At 39.1% G+C, this 12,529-nt stretch overlaps 1 protein-coding gene across 12 annotated transcripts in view; it reads left to right on the top strand.

The window, feature by feature from the left end:
* Nucleotides 1–12,529, top strand: part of LYPD6B (LY6/PLAUR domain containing 6B) — a 153,093-nt gene that overhangs the window by 1,226 nt on the left and 139,338 nt on the right. For 7 of the 12 annotated variants that reach the window (XM_081142471.1, XM_081142470.1, XM_081142464.1 and 4 more), the window contains exon 2: nt 2,508–2,632. The exons of the other annotated variants lie outside the window; for them this stretch is intronic. The gene's annotated coding sequence lies outside the window, so the exon portion shown is untranslated. The remainder of the gene's footprint in view (nt 1–2,507; nt 2,633–12,529) is intronic. 12 annotated transcript variants of the gene reach the window in all.

The following is a 12,529-nucleotide window of genomic DNA, read 5'->3' as shown; positions in this document are numbered from 1 at the left end:
GGCTGAGAGTTTTAGCTTCAGGCACAGTTAGATCCAGGAGCTCCTGTATCAGGGCTCCTTCTCTCTGATGTGTATCTTGGCTCTTTTCCCTCTGTGTTGACGGGTTCTTTCTGTGGAGTGATAAATAGCACTGGCACCTTCAGGCTTATCTGCTCCTCGGGTGGGGATGGTGGGGTGGGGGTGGGGGCAGTCTCTTCTTCCATCTCCTCCATCATCATAGCAAATCTTATTGATAAACTAGACCAAAGCAGGGCCAAGCCATCTCAGTCGATAGGGAATGGGTTTCCACCCCAGAAGTGGGCACTTTACCCAGATGCCACCAGTGTCTGGGGAGGTTAGCTAAGCTACTGTGATAGTACCAGCTCCTGGGAATTGGAGAAGGGCAGTTCCCAATGCGAAGGCTGCATCCTGGGCAGATAATAACAGGACACGCCCATTGCACCACCTCTGCCTTTGCTTATCGCCTTCTAAAGAAGTCTGCAGCTCAGCGTACACTGCCTGGATGCTGTATTCTGTCTGTCAGTCATTGAGCCTTTATCCAAGACAGGGAGGCATCTTGCATGTTCATCCCTTTATTCATTGTTTTGTTGTTCATTCATTCACTCAACATTTAATTAATGTCAAACATATGCTGAAGTCTCTGCCAAGGGTGAAAATGCCCTCTTTTGAGCTCACTGTCTGGCTGGAAAGGTAGTGTCTGGGACTGTTGCACTGGGGATAGAGTGAAGACTTCCCAAAGTGTCCTTTAAACTGGAGAGGAGTAAGGCTCCTGTAGGGGAAAAAGTTGGAGGGACTTCCAAGCCATGTGGTAGGGTGTCATTTAGAGCTTTCTGTTGTAAGGAACATTATTGAGGTTACTTTACTATCTTGTATAAGAAGTCTGGAGGGAGGCAGTTCAGAGTAGTCAGAGCTCTAGGTTGGCTCCTTGAAGATTCCCTTGTTTTTTTCTGCTCCATTCTGGCTTCATGTGATAACATCCAAAGCAGAAAGGAAGGGACAGGGCTTGCTTCTCCGTGTTCCTCTAGATAACAAAGGACAACATTTCCCAGAAGTTCCATGTGCCATTGCCAGGTGCCATTGGCCAGAATAGTCACATGCCCACCCTAAACCAGTCACTGGCAAAGGAGAATAGGATGGCTATGAATGTTTTGGCCAAGCAAGCTTCTGGAGCTGGGGAGGGGCTCACGTCCCCTGAGCACATCAATCCTGCAAATCTGAACAAAATCGGAATTCTGTTAGCAAGGAAGAAACATGTTCTGTTTGTTATTTCCAGCACTGTTTTTGTTACCAAAAAATCCCAGAATGTATTCCTTCCCCATCTCTAAAACAAATGACCAATTTAATGTTATACTTAATTATTAAGTGTAATTTTAGAGCTCTTGCTTAATTTTTAATCTAATAAATGACTAGCATGTTAAAAAATGTCGGGCTGTTAGGTAGGCAGTCAACCCTTCCTCCCACCAGTGGGGACAGATGGCCAAAGGCGTGGCCTCTATGGGCAACCAGGAGAAGTTCAGTACAATAGAAGTACATGGTATGTCTGACGGGAAGAAAGGAGCTGAGGGTGGAGACGCAGGTAGAGACACGAGTACCCGATGTCAGATACCAATCTGGGTATCACTAAGAAGCATACATTTTGGTGCCACTCCTCAAAAAACTTACACTCAAAACCTGGAAAAGTTTTTCTGAGTTTTTCATGTTCCCATTAAAAACAGCAATAGTGGCTTGCTCTGGGGTGGTAATTCTCAAGGGGTGAACTAGGTGGAGGCTTTTAGGGGACCGGCCACGTGAAGTGGGAGAAAGCCTCACAGATCTGCTGTGCCTCCCACTCCCCAGCCTTCCCCGGTACCCCCGCTTCACCCTCCCCCAGACCCCCTCCTACCATGTCTTCACTTCAGTGTCGGCACCTGCCTTTAAACTAATGGGCTGGGACTTGGTGAAGATGCAGTTAGTGGTAGATCCTGGACTAGAAGACAGTTCTGCAGGCAGTAAGTCCAGGAGTGAATACTCCATAATTGTGTCTAGGATACCAGCCTGTCTATTGCTTTGAAAGCATTTAGCCCGTTTTCATTTGAAGTGTGAGGTGAGTGCTGCTTTTTGTTTCCATTTGATATGGTGGACACTGGCGGACATGTGGGGTTAGATTGGGTAACCAGGGGTGCTACTTCTCATGATCCTCCATCCTCAATATCTAGTTAACATAGAAACTGGCAAAAAGACCTGGTCACTAATCCTGGCAGAAAGGAGGGAGTGGAAGGCAGCATATTTAGTTGTTTCCTCAGCAGTACTGGCATGGGTTAATCAGGATCACTGGGAGAATGTGAGGGAATGAGGCAGAGAGATACTCTGGGTAGTCATTCATTCCATAAATATTTATTAAGCATCTACTGCGTGCCAGACACAGATCTGGGCGCTGGTAATAAAAGAGTACGCAAGAAAGACAGTCTCTTCTCATGGAGCTTACAGTTTGCTGGAAGGAGACATTTATGTTTTGTTTCATATGTCAGGTGGTGAGAAGTCCTGAAATGAAAAAGAAAACATGTTAAGAAAAGAAACACGCTGGGCATAGTGCTGAAAACCTTCAAGGTTTAATCTCTCTCCGGTTGCCAGCAGGGAAATACAGCCTGAGCAGGTATGGTATTGGGAGAAAAAAAGACACACGTTCACTTGGAAGGAGAGGGTTACATGTGGGATAACTTGATCTTAAAGGATTCTTTTCATGCAGAATCTGTTTGTTGTACCTGACATTGTTCCAAACACGATTTACAGTGACTTACAAAACATGGTACCAGGCGATGAGAAACAAGTGAAGAAATATGAGCAAAGCGATAGTAAGGGTCATTTCTTTCATCGTTGTGTTCCAGACTTGTTTAGTTTTGGTAGCAGGGGAAGGAGGAAGTATGGTGATTAAAAATGTGGTGACTCATGCTCAGGGTTCATTATTTAAAAGGTGAGAAAATAAATTTTGATGACTCAGGAAGTTATAATGTTTTTTGCTGTGGTTGTTTAAAGAACCAATTTTGTTTGATAGGAAAAGTAGTCTCTTTACTATATCTCCTGAGTTAAAAAAAAACCCCAAAACTATTAGTTTTTTTTTAGATCAATATGAAGTGGCCCTAGCTGATTTGGCTCAGTGGTTAGAGTGTTGGCTGAGGTGTCCTGGGTTCAATCCCGGCCAAAGGCATGTACCTTGGTTGTAGACTCGATCCCTGCCCTGGCCTTGTGTGGGAGGCAGCCAATCAATGTGTCTCTCTCACATTGATGTTTCTCCCCCCTGCCCCTTCCAATCACTCTGAAAAAGCAATGGAAAAATATCTCCAGATGAGAATTAATATATATACATGTATAGTGCATATATTTATATATAATGTATAGTGCATCAAAGGTTAACAGAGACCTAAAGCCTAATTTTATTGTCAGATAAATGTGATACAGATGAAAATTGGTGAGAAGTTTGGACCCATAACTGACTGGAAAAAATGTACAAATTCATATAAAAATTTATAGAGTAGAAGTGTTATGCAGAGATTATTTTGATTACCTATTTTTATTGGGTGGTTTGTTTCTTATTGTCAAGTTTTGAGAGTTCTTTACATAATCTGGATACATATTTGTTAGAAATGTGATTTACAAATAATTTCTCCCAGTCTGTGCCTTATCTTTTTATTCCTGCAACAGTATTTTTCTCAAGGTAGAATTTTTAAAACTTTGGTAAACCAATTTATCAATCATTTTATGAATCAGACTTTTGTTGTTTTATCTAAGAATTCTTTGTCTAACCAAAAGTCTTGAAGATTTTCTATGTTTTCTTCTAGAAGTTTCATAGTTTTATACTTAAGTCTATGACCCACTTGGGACTAATTTTTATATAAGGAGTAAGGTATGAGTCAAGGAATTTTTTTTAGCCTGTGGAAGTTCAATTGTTCCAGCACCATTTGTTTAAAAGACTGTTCTTTCTCTATTGAATTGCCTGGATACCTTTGTTGAAAATCAATTGGCCATAAATGTAAGTGTTCATTTCTGGACTCTCAATTGTATTTTATTGATCTATATGCCTACTTTTTGCCAACACTACACTGCCTTAATTACTGTGACTTTATAATAAGTTTTAAAAGTAGATAGTGTAAGTCCTCCAACTTTATTCTTTTATGAAATTGTCATGGCTCCTCTAGTTACTTTGCCTTTCCATATAAATTGTAGAATCAGCTTGTCAATATGTATAAAAACTCCTGCTGGGACTTTTAATGGGATTGCATTGAATTTATAGATTAATTTAGGAAGAATAGACAACTTTACAATATTGAGTTTTTCACTCTGTGAATGTGATATCTCTTACATCTCCATTTATTTCAGTGTTTTTTTTCCTTCCTATTTTTCTATCAGTATAGTTGTTTCAGGATAGAGGTTTTGCACATGATTTGAAGTATTTAATTTTGTGGGGGTTGCTATTGTTGCTGGTATGCTTGGTATTTGACCTGCTTGGTATTCTTGAGCTTGGACCTGTGGTTTGGTATCTGTCGTTAATTTTGGAAAATTCTCAGCAGTTATTTCTTCAGATATTTCATCTGTCCCACTCTCTTTCTTTTCTCCTGCAATTTTGATTTCACCTAGGTTAGAATTTTTGGTATGATCCCACAGCTCCTGGATACTTTTTAAATGTGTTCGTTTTGTTTCATCCTTTTATCTCTTTTGTTTTAGTCTGAGTAATTTCTACTGACTTATTTGCAGGTTCACTGATTCTTTCCTTGACTGTGTCCAATCTTTTGGGGAATATCTGTTGAAAGCATTCTTAATTTCTATTACTGTGTTTAGCCTTTCAAGCATTTCCATTTTATTCTTATGGTTTCTATTTCTCTGTTAAAATTTATATATTTAATCTTTTATGTTGTTCACCTTTTCTGTTAGAGTCTTTTACAATCAATTATGCTTATTTTAATTTTTGTGTCTGATAGCTTTAACATCTGAGCCATATCTGAGTCTGGTTCTGTTAATTGCTATGTCTTTTGACAATATAGTTTTTTTCTTGATTTTTTTTGTATGCCCTGTAATGTTTTGTTGAGAACTGGACACTTTATGTAGAACATTAAAGACTGAGATAAATAGTTTTTATGCCTGGAAATGGGTAAGCCCTTCTCGATCAGTCTAGCCAGGAGTTGAACTGGGTTTGAAGTTTGTTGTTGCTATGGTTTTCCTCAGGCGCATCACAGACTTCACAGTCTTCTTGAGCTACCTTGAGCTCAGAGTTGGGGCTGGTTTGCTGAAGGGGTTTTCTCAATATCTGTTTCAGTGTCAGCCTTAGGTCTTCCCTTCGCATGGTGCCTCTGAGTGGTCTGTCTCTGTACTCTTTCAACTCTTCCAGAAGCTTTCCATTATTATCTATTACTTATGCTTGTTAGCCAGTGTCCAGGTGTATTTGCCCCAGGTAAACAAGTGCTCATGTCTTGTCCCTTCCTGCAGGTGCCAGGTTCTCTTAGATTTTGGGCTGGTTTGTTCTGTGACCTCGGCTGTCTAATGGATTTAAGAAAGTTATGAACTGGCAGTTTACCTGGCTTTTTATTTGTTGTAAGCATGGGAGCGATGCTCTTTTCAGCCCTGAGCAGAATTCTGAAGCCTTGATTTGATGTTTTCTAGCTCTTTCTTTTATGATCTTCATGGAAAATCCTGGTGCTGTTTTCTTTCCCTATGTGCTTTGTACAGTGTTATTTATACATTTTATGCATATAAATCAGTGATTCTCAACTCTTCTTACCTGGGGAACATTAAACGAAATAAAAATCTTGGGCTCCAGTGTTTCAGTTGATACACGTTTTAAAAACTCCCCAGGTGGTCCTGATGTACATTGAGGCTAAGAACCTCTGGTTTAAGTATCACTTAGAACCTCTCCTTTCACAGGGCTGCTATTTCAACATAAACGACCACATATTTCAGGCTGTATACATTCACTCTTGTGACTTTGTGGAATTGTTTCCCTCTTAATTGTGTTTTCAGTGATAGTTAATTACCTGTGATCTACTGATAGTCTCACAGAATGGGGAGGGAACTTAGAGTTCTTCTCATTTAACTAGTACTTACATGAATACCCTCCATGACAAACTATGGCTTTGGCGCTGCTGGCTGTTTTTCAGATGCTGGAAACTGCCTGCCAGTCAAATAACACACCCCATTGTGGGATAGTTTTACTTGTTAGAGGTGTTTTTCTTCCACTGAATTGAAATGTGTCCTTCTATAATCTACCAAGTAATCTGCCTACCTTGCAGACTGTTTTGAAAGAAATCCATTTGCATGACCCAGTGCACACGTGTGTGTGCATGTGTGTGCGTGTGTGAACACACACACACTCATGCCCGTAACAAGCATTTTGTGAAACAACACTTACTGTGAGTCTTGTACTTCTAAGTTGATTTCACCACCCACTAATGGGCTGTTTCTTGCAGTATGAAAAATGCTTCCCCAGCCCCTGTCTCACTAGATAAGCTTTCAAAGGTTTCCAGACAGCTCTTCTGGCAGCTCCTAGTCTTCTTGTGCCACTGTAGTGCTGGCTTCTTCAGCGGCTTCAGCTTCCTCGCTGCTCTGGCCAGTGTCATGCGCTAGATGAACTTGAGTCCTGCGCATGCGTGGCCTAGTCCAGAGGCTGAGCTCTGCAGGAGGGCAGATCTGTTCAGAGTAGAGAAGGGGTTCCTTCTTTTTTTCCAGACACCATTTCTGTCTAGTCCTGGCCCAAATTCAGTGGGATGTAACTTGAAACCATCTCTTGAACACTGTTGATGGCTTTTTTGGGCAATTTTTATGTGCCCCACTTTTTTCATAACATGTTATCCTACTTAGCTACATATGTGTCTTTATTTTCCAAGAAACTGTGAACTCCTTAGCTATCAAGAAGAATATTTCATTCTTTTTCTTCATAGTGATCAGTAGAAAAAATTTAATTTGTTGAATTAATCTTAGAAAACTGTGTTTCCAGTCAAGAGACTTTCGCCTTTTAGCACCATCGCTTTGCTAACAGTTGTGCTTCAACCTTATCTGTCACTTACCAACACAAGAGCTTGATAGCCCTGCGTTTACTTTGGGCCTTGCACAAACAGGGTAATCTAGATGTACTTGTCACCTTAGTACTCATACACGAGACACTGGCAGGCTCTGTGTGACATGCGCAGTATTTCACAGCTTACAGCCTGCTTGGGGACACATGACGTGCAAAATGAATGTCAATGAGTTGTGTAGTAGGTATGTGTTCTTAGAGGTCACAGATGAAAGAAAGGGCACACAGGTCAGGAAAGATTTGATTTTGACTTTGAAAGTCAGCATGAGACATGGAGTGGAAGGCATTTGGGGGTGGGGAAGATTTGGAAGAAAGCTATTTAGTAGTCTCCCAGGTTCTGTGAAATTCCAAGTTCTGTTCTCTCTAGGAGTGACTTGGATCCATAAGACCTGAGAGAAAATGTAGGTAAGATACAGAGGGAAATCTAATTTAAACTGTTTCTATAGCAGGATAGATATCCACAGAAGGCTCAACTCCCCTCACCCCCCCCGTGACCATCCCCCACCACACACGTCTGAGCCTTCAGAGACTCTGACTCCGACGGGTGTAGCCTGTGTGCTGTTATGGAGGCTACTTCTTGTGGTGAGTTCACCTGGCCAAGACCATTTCAAGGCTGGTAGCTCTGGCTCTGCCTCTTTGTGACTTCCATCATGTTTTAAAGCAACCATGCATAGCCAGTGACCTGATTTTTCTCTTTTCTCTTCTTGGATGTATTTATTAAGAAATGAACATTCTCAAAGTAACCTGCAAGGACCACTCCTCATGATCCGCTTTATCTGTGAGACCATTTTCTGAGGGCTCTTGTTCACAGTGAGCTAGCGACACCATCAAAATATCACATCATTGCTGTTTTACTGCAAACATCTCATTTATTCTGGGACTGTTTTGCTATGGTAGAAAGAAGGGGTGAAAGTGCTTTATGAAAAAGGGGCACCCTGTGTGTGTTATTTGTTCTTTAGCAAGGTGTGAGGACCAGAGTGCTTAGGCAGCTACAAGAATAGTTGGAACAAAGATGAGAGCTTTGCCACACTGCAGGGTAGGTATGAGTGTTACTGAGAAATGTGCATCATACTTTTCTCTTAGAATCTAGTGCCGGGGTGGCCATTGAGCTCCTGGGAGACCTATATAGTTCTTTATATTTCTCTTTGTGCCTTGGCTGCCAGGGAGCCCAGAACAACATGTAAAAATACTCAACTGTAGTGATAATTTTATTTCAGGTTCTAAGTACAAAGATTTTCTGTCTTAAGTCATATGATTTCATCTTTTAAAAACAATAACTTATTTTTTTCTTATTACCAAAGTGATACATGTTCATTGTAGCCAGTGTGGAAAATAAGAGATTATATCTCCCTGGTCAGATATTTTCCCATTAAAGAGATAGCCACTGTTTATGTTTTAATTATTCTCATTTCTTTTAAGCACAGATATGTGTGTGTATATATGTATTTTTACAAAAGTGAAATGATACTTTTTACACTGTATTAAAACTCTTTTTAAAACTGAACCTTTACAAACATTTTCATGTCATTTAAGATTCCTGCACAGCATTATGTTTAATGGCTGGTGTAATATTTCATCGTGAGGCTACATCTTGTACTTCGAGCTTGAATTCAGCTCTTTGCTGTCATAAACAGCTCTGTCATGCATGTGCTTGTAGCTAAGTCTCTGAAGCACATCCATGATTATTTCCTTAGAACAGAGTTTCTGGAAGTGACTTAAGTGAGTAAAGGGCTATAATATTTTTAAGACCCTAGATGTATATTTCCATGGTGTCCTCCAGAAAGCATGAACTAATCTATTTTATCACCTGGAGCTTGAGAGTGCCTCTTCCCCAAGCTGCCTGCAGTACCAAGAATATTATTTTTTAAAAAATCTGTATTAGGAAACAAGACTTCTGGCTGGGGCCAAGTGAGGAGGCTGAAAATCCTCTCCCCAGAAAGCAACTATAAATTTGGACAAAATGAACAGAAACAGTCGTTTTATCACTCTGGTAATCCATCGAAGGCATACAGCAAACTGAGAAGCATTCTTGAAAAACTGCTGAATGTCAGCTAAGAGCAGTGGGAGTCTGTGGGTGCTCCCGTCCCCTCACCACCCCCAGCTCAGTGGGGGCAGAGGTGTGGTCTCAGCAAGGGAAGCTACCAGGACCAGCCCCTTGGCTGCTGAGGTCAGAGGCATTCACTCCATTGTGGTGAGCAATGCCTGCACCCAGGGGGTCTTTTCCCAGATCCCTTCTCTCCTGTTGCAGTTTACTTTGAATCTTTAAAAGAAATAAAAACATTGTTTTATTATAAACATTTATATTATTATAGAAGAAGGGGCAAATAAACATAAGGAGAAGAAAATTAAAAGCACCTATAAGCCCACTGGTGAGTATTCTTCTTTATCAGCTAATTTCAATAGAACTTTCTGTGATGACGGAAACGTTCGGTGCTGTTCAGTATAGTAGCCGCTGTCTTCATGTGTTGATGGAGCACTTGAAATGTGGCCAGTGTGACTGAGGAACTGAATTTTTAATTTTTATTAATTCTCATTAACTTAAATTTAAATATATACACATGGCTAATGACTAGTGTTAGACAGCTTAGTTCTGTTACTTCTATAATATGGAGGCACGCATACATACGTAGTTAAAAAAACAAAGATGTGATCATATCACATATCATATTTTATTTCCTTTTTCTGGTTAACAGTATATTATAAACCTAATTTTAATAGCTGATGACACATTTTCCATTGAATGAATGTACCATAATTTATTTAACAAAATCTTTGTTGTACCCTCGGGGCATTTCCAATATTTTGATATTATAAACAACATTGCAGATAATCTTTATAGCTGAAGTTGTGACATTCAGTTATTTATGGAGAATAAATTCTTAGAATTTGAATGATAGGGTCAAATTTGATACCCATTTCCAAGCCTCTCTTCCAAGAGGTTCTACCTGTGACCATTCTCATCAACCGTAGATGAAAGTATCTCAGTATTATTATTGTTATTTTCAAATTGAGATAAATAGACCATAAGAATTACCCTTTTAAAGTTATAATTTGGTGGGTTTTAGTATAGTCACAAAGTTGAGCAACCGTCACCACTGTCTAATTCCAGAACATTTTCATGACTCCACAAAGAAATTTCTTACTAATTAGCCCATTCCCTCCTCCCTCAGCCTCTGGAAACCAGTGATCTACTTTCTACTCTATGGATTTGCCTATTCTGGACATTTCGTATAAATGGAATCATTCATCATGCAGCCTTTTGTCTAGCTTCTTTCACTTAGCATAATATTTTCAAAATTTAAGGTTCATAATGGTTTCAAAGTTATAGCACAAACCAGTACTTCATTCCTTTTTATGGCTGAAAAATATTCTATTGTCTCAATATACCATATTCTGTTTATCCACTCATCTTGATGGAGATTTGGGTTGTTTCCGTTTTTTGACTATGATGAATAATGCTTCTGTGAACATTCATGTATAAGTTTTTGTGGATGTATTGTCCATTTCTATATATTCTTTGGAGAAATGGTTATTCAAATTATTTGTCCATTTAAAAATTGTGTTATTGGTCTTTTTATTGCAGAGTTGTAAGAGTTCTTTATGTATTCTGAATACTAGACTCTTATTAGAGACATGACTTGCAAATATTTTCTCTTATTCTAAAGGTTTTCTTTTCACTCCCTTGATAATATTCTTTGAAACACAAAAGTTTTAATTTTGACAATATCTTATTAGTCTTTTTTTTTTTTTCCACTTGTGCTTTTGGTGTGATATCTAAGAAACCATTGTCTAATCTAAGGTCACAAAGGTTGACACCTGTGGTTTTCCTAAGAGTTCTATAGTTGTAGCTCTTCCATTTAGATTTTTGATCTATTGTGAGTTAATTTTTGTATATGGTATGATTCAGGGCTCCAAATGTATTCTTTTGCATGTAGTTGTCCAGTTATACCAGCACTACTTGTTGAAAAAGAGTATTCGTCCCCCATTGATTCCCATAGCACCCTTGTAAAAAATCAATTGACTATTAATATATAATATATTCTCAATCTTACTCATTGATCTACATGTCCATCCTTATGCCAGTACCACACAATTTTGATTATTGCTGTTTTGTAGCAGTTTTGAAATTGGGAGGTATAAGCCTTCCAACTTTGTTCTCCTTTTTTCAAGACTGTTTTGGCTATTCTGGGTCCCTTATATTTCCATACACATGTTAGGATTAGTTTGTTGATTTCTCCAAAAAAAACAACAACAACTGGTAATCTGATAGGGAATGCATTGAACCTGTGGATCAATTTGAGGACTATTAACTGGAGAGATGTTTCTCCAGTTATTTAGGTCTTCTTTAATTTCTTTCAACGATGTTTGGTAATTTTCAGCGTTCAAGTCTTCTTTTATTAAAAACAGGTTAAAATTAATTTTTTAAAGTTAAATTTATTACTGAACATTGTATTCTTTCTGATGCAGCATAAATAAAATTGTCTTAATTTCATTTTTGGATTGTCTTTTGGTAATGCATAGAAGTGTAATTGATTCTTGTGTTTTGATCATGTATCCTGAAACCTTTCAGGACTCTGTAGTTTTTTTTAGTGAATTCAGTAGGATTTTCTGTATTCATGATCATGTCATCTACACATGGAGAGAATTTTACTTTTCTTCCCCCTAATATGGATGTCTTTTATTTCTTTTTCTTGGCTAATTGTTTTGACAGTTCAATGTTGAATAAAAGCAGTGAGAGCAAACATCCTTGTCTTGTTCCTTTCTGATGTTCCTGATTAACAAGATGGCCAGTACAATTTATACTATTTTTCATGGCTATTTTTATACTCTAAGAATCTGAATGATGGAACAGGAGTTGGTGACTGGTTCCTCCTGGCAAGAGACAATCGAACTATAAAAATTCCCTTTTGTCTTGTGTATTGGGAGGAAGCTTGGCATAGTAGTTACCAGAAAAGGAAAATTTTAATTGAAGAATCTATTCAAGTGACATCTAGGTGCCAAGGAGTTTGATTAACATTTTCTAAGATATAAACATTCATTATTTTAAAAATAAAACTCCAGCTTGGCTAGTGTGGCTCAGTGGTTAAGTGTTGCCCCATGAACCAAGAGGTCACCAGTTCAGTTCCCAGTCAGCTCACATGCCCGGGCTGCGGGCGCAATCCCCAGTAGAGGCCGTGCAGGAGGCAGCCGATTTATGGTTCTCTCTCATTGATGTTTCTATCTCTCCATCCCTCTCCCTTCATCTCTAAAATCAATAAAAACACATAAAAAAAAAAACAACACTCCAGTTTTCTCTAGTAGTTTTTCTATTCGGCCTTTCCACATTTCTGATTGCCCACTGTATGCTCCAGGTACCCTGTTGGACTTACAAAATTACAGGCAAGCCATGTCCTCAGGGTGCTCATGGAGAAGTCTTTTGGAGAAAAAGACAGGAAGTAGGAAGTTTAATATTCTGGTAAGTTGTTCCCATCAAAGGGTATAACCTGTCAG

Source organism: Miniopterus schreibersii (assembly GCF_964146895.1).
Source record: "Miniopterus schreibersii genome assembly, chromosome: 7".
NCBI classification, from domain to species: Eukaryota; Metazoa; Chordata; class Mammalia; order Chiroptera; family Miniopteridae; genus Miniopterus; species Miniopterus schreibersii.
The sequence above is the reverse complement of the archived record's forward strand: the minus strand, read 5'-3'. Positions and strand labels throughout refer to the sequence as shown.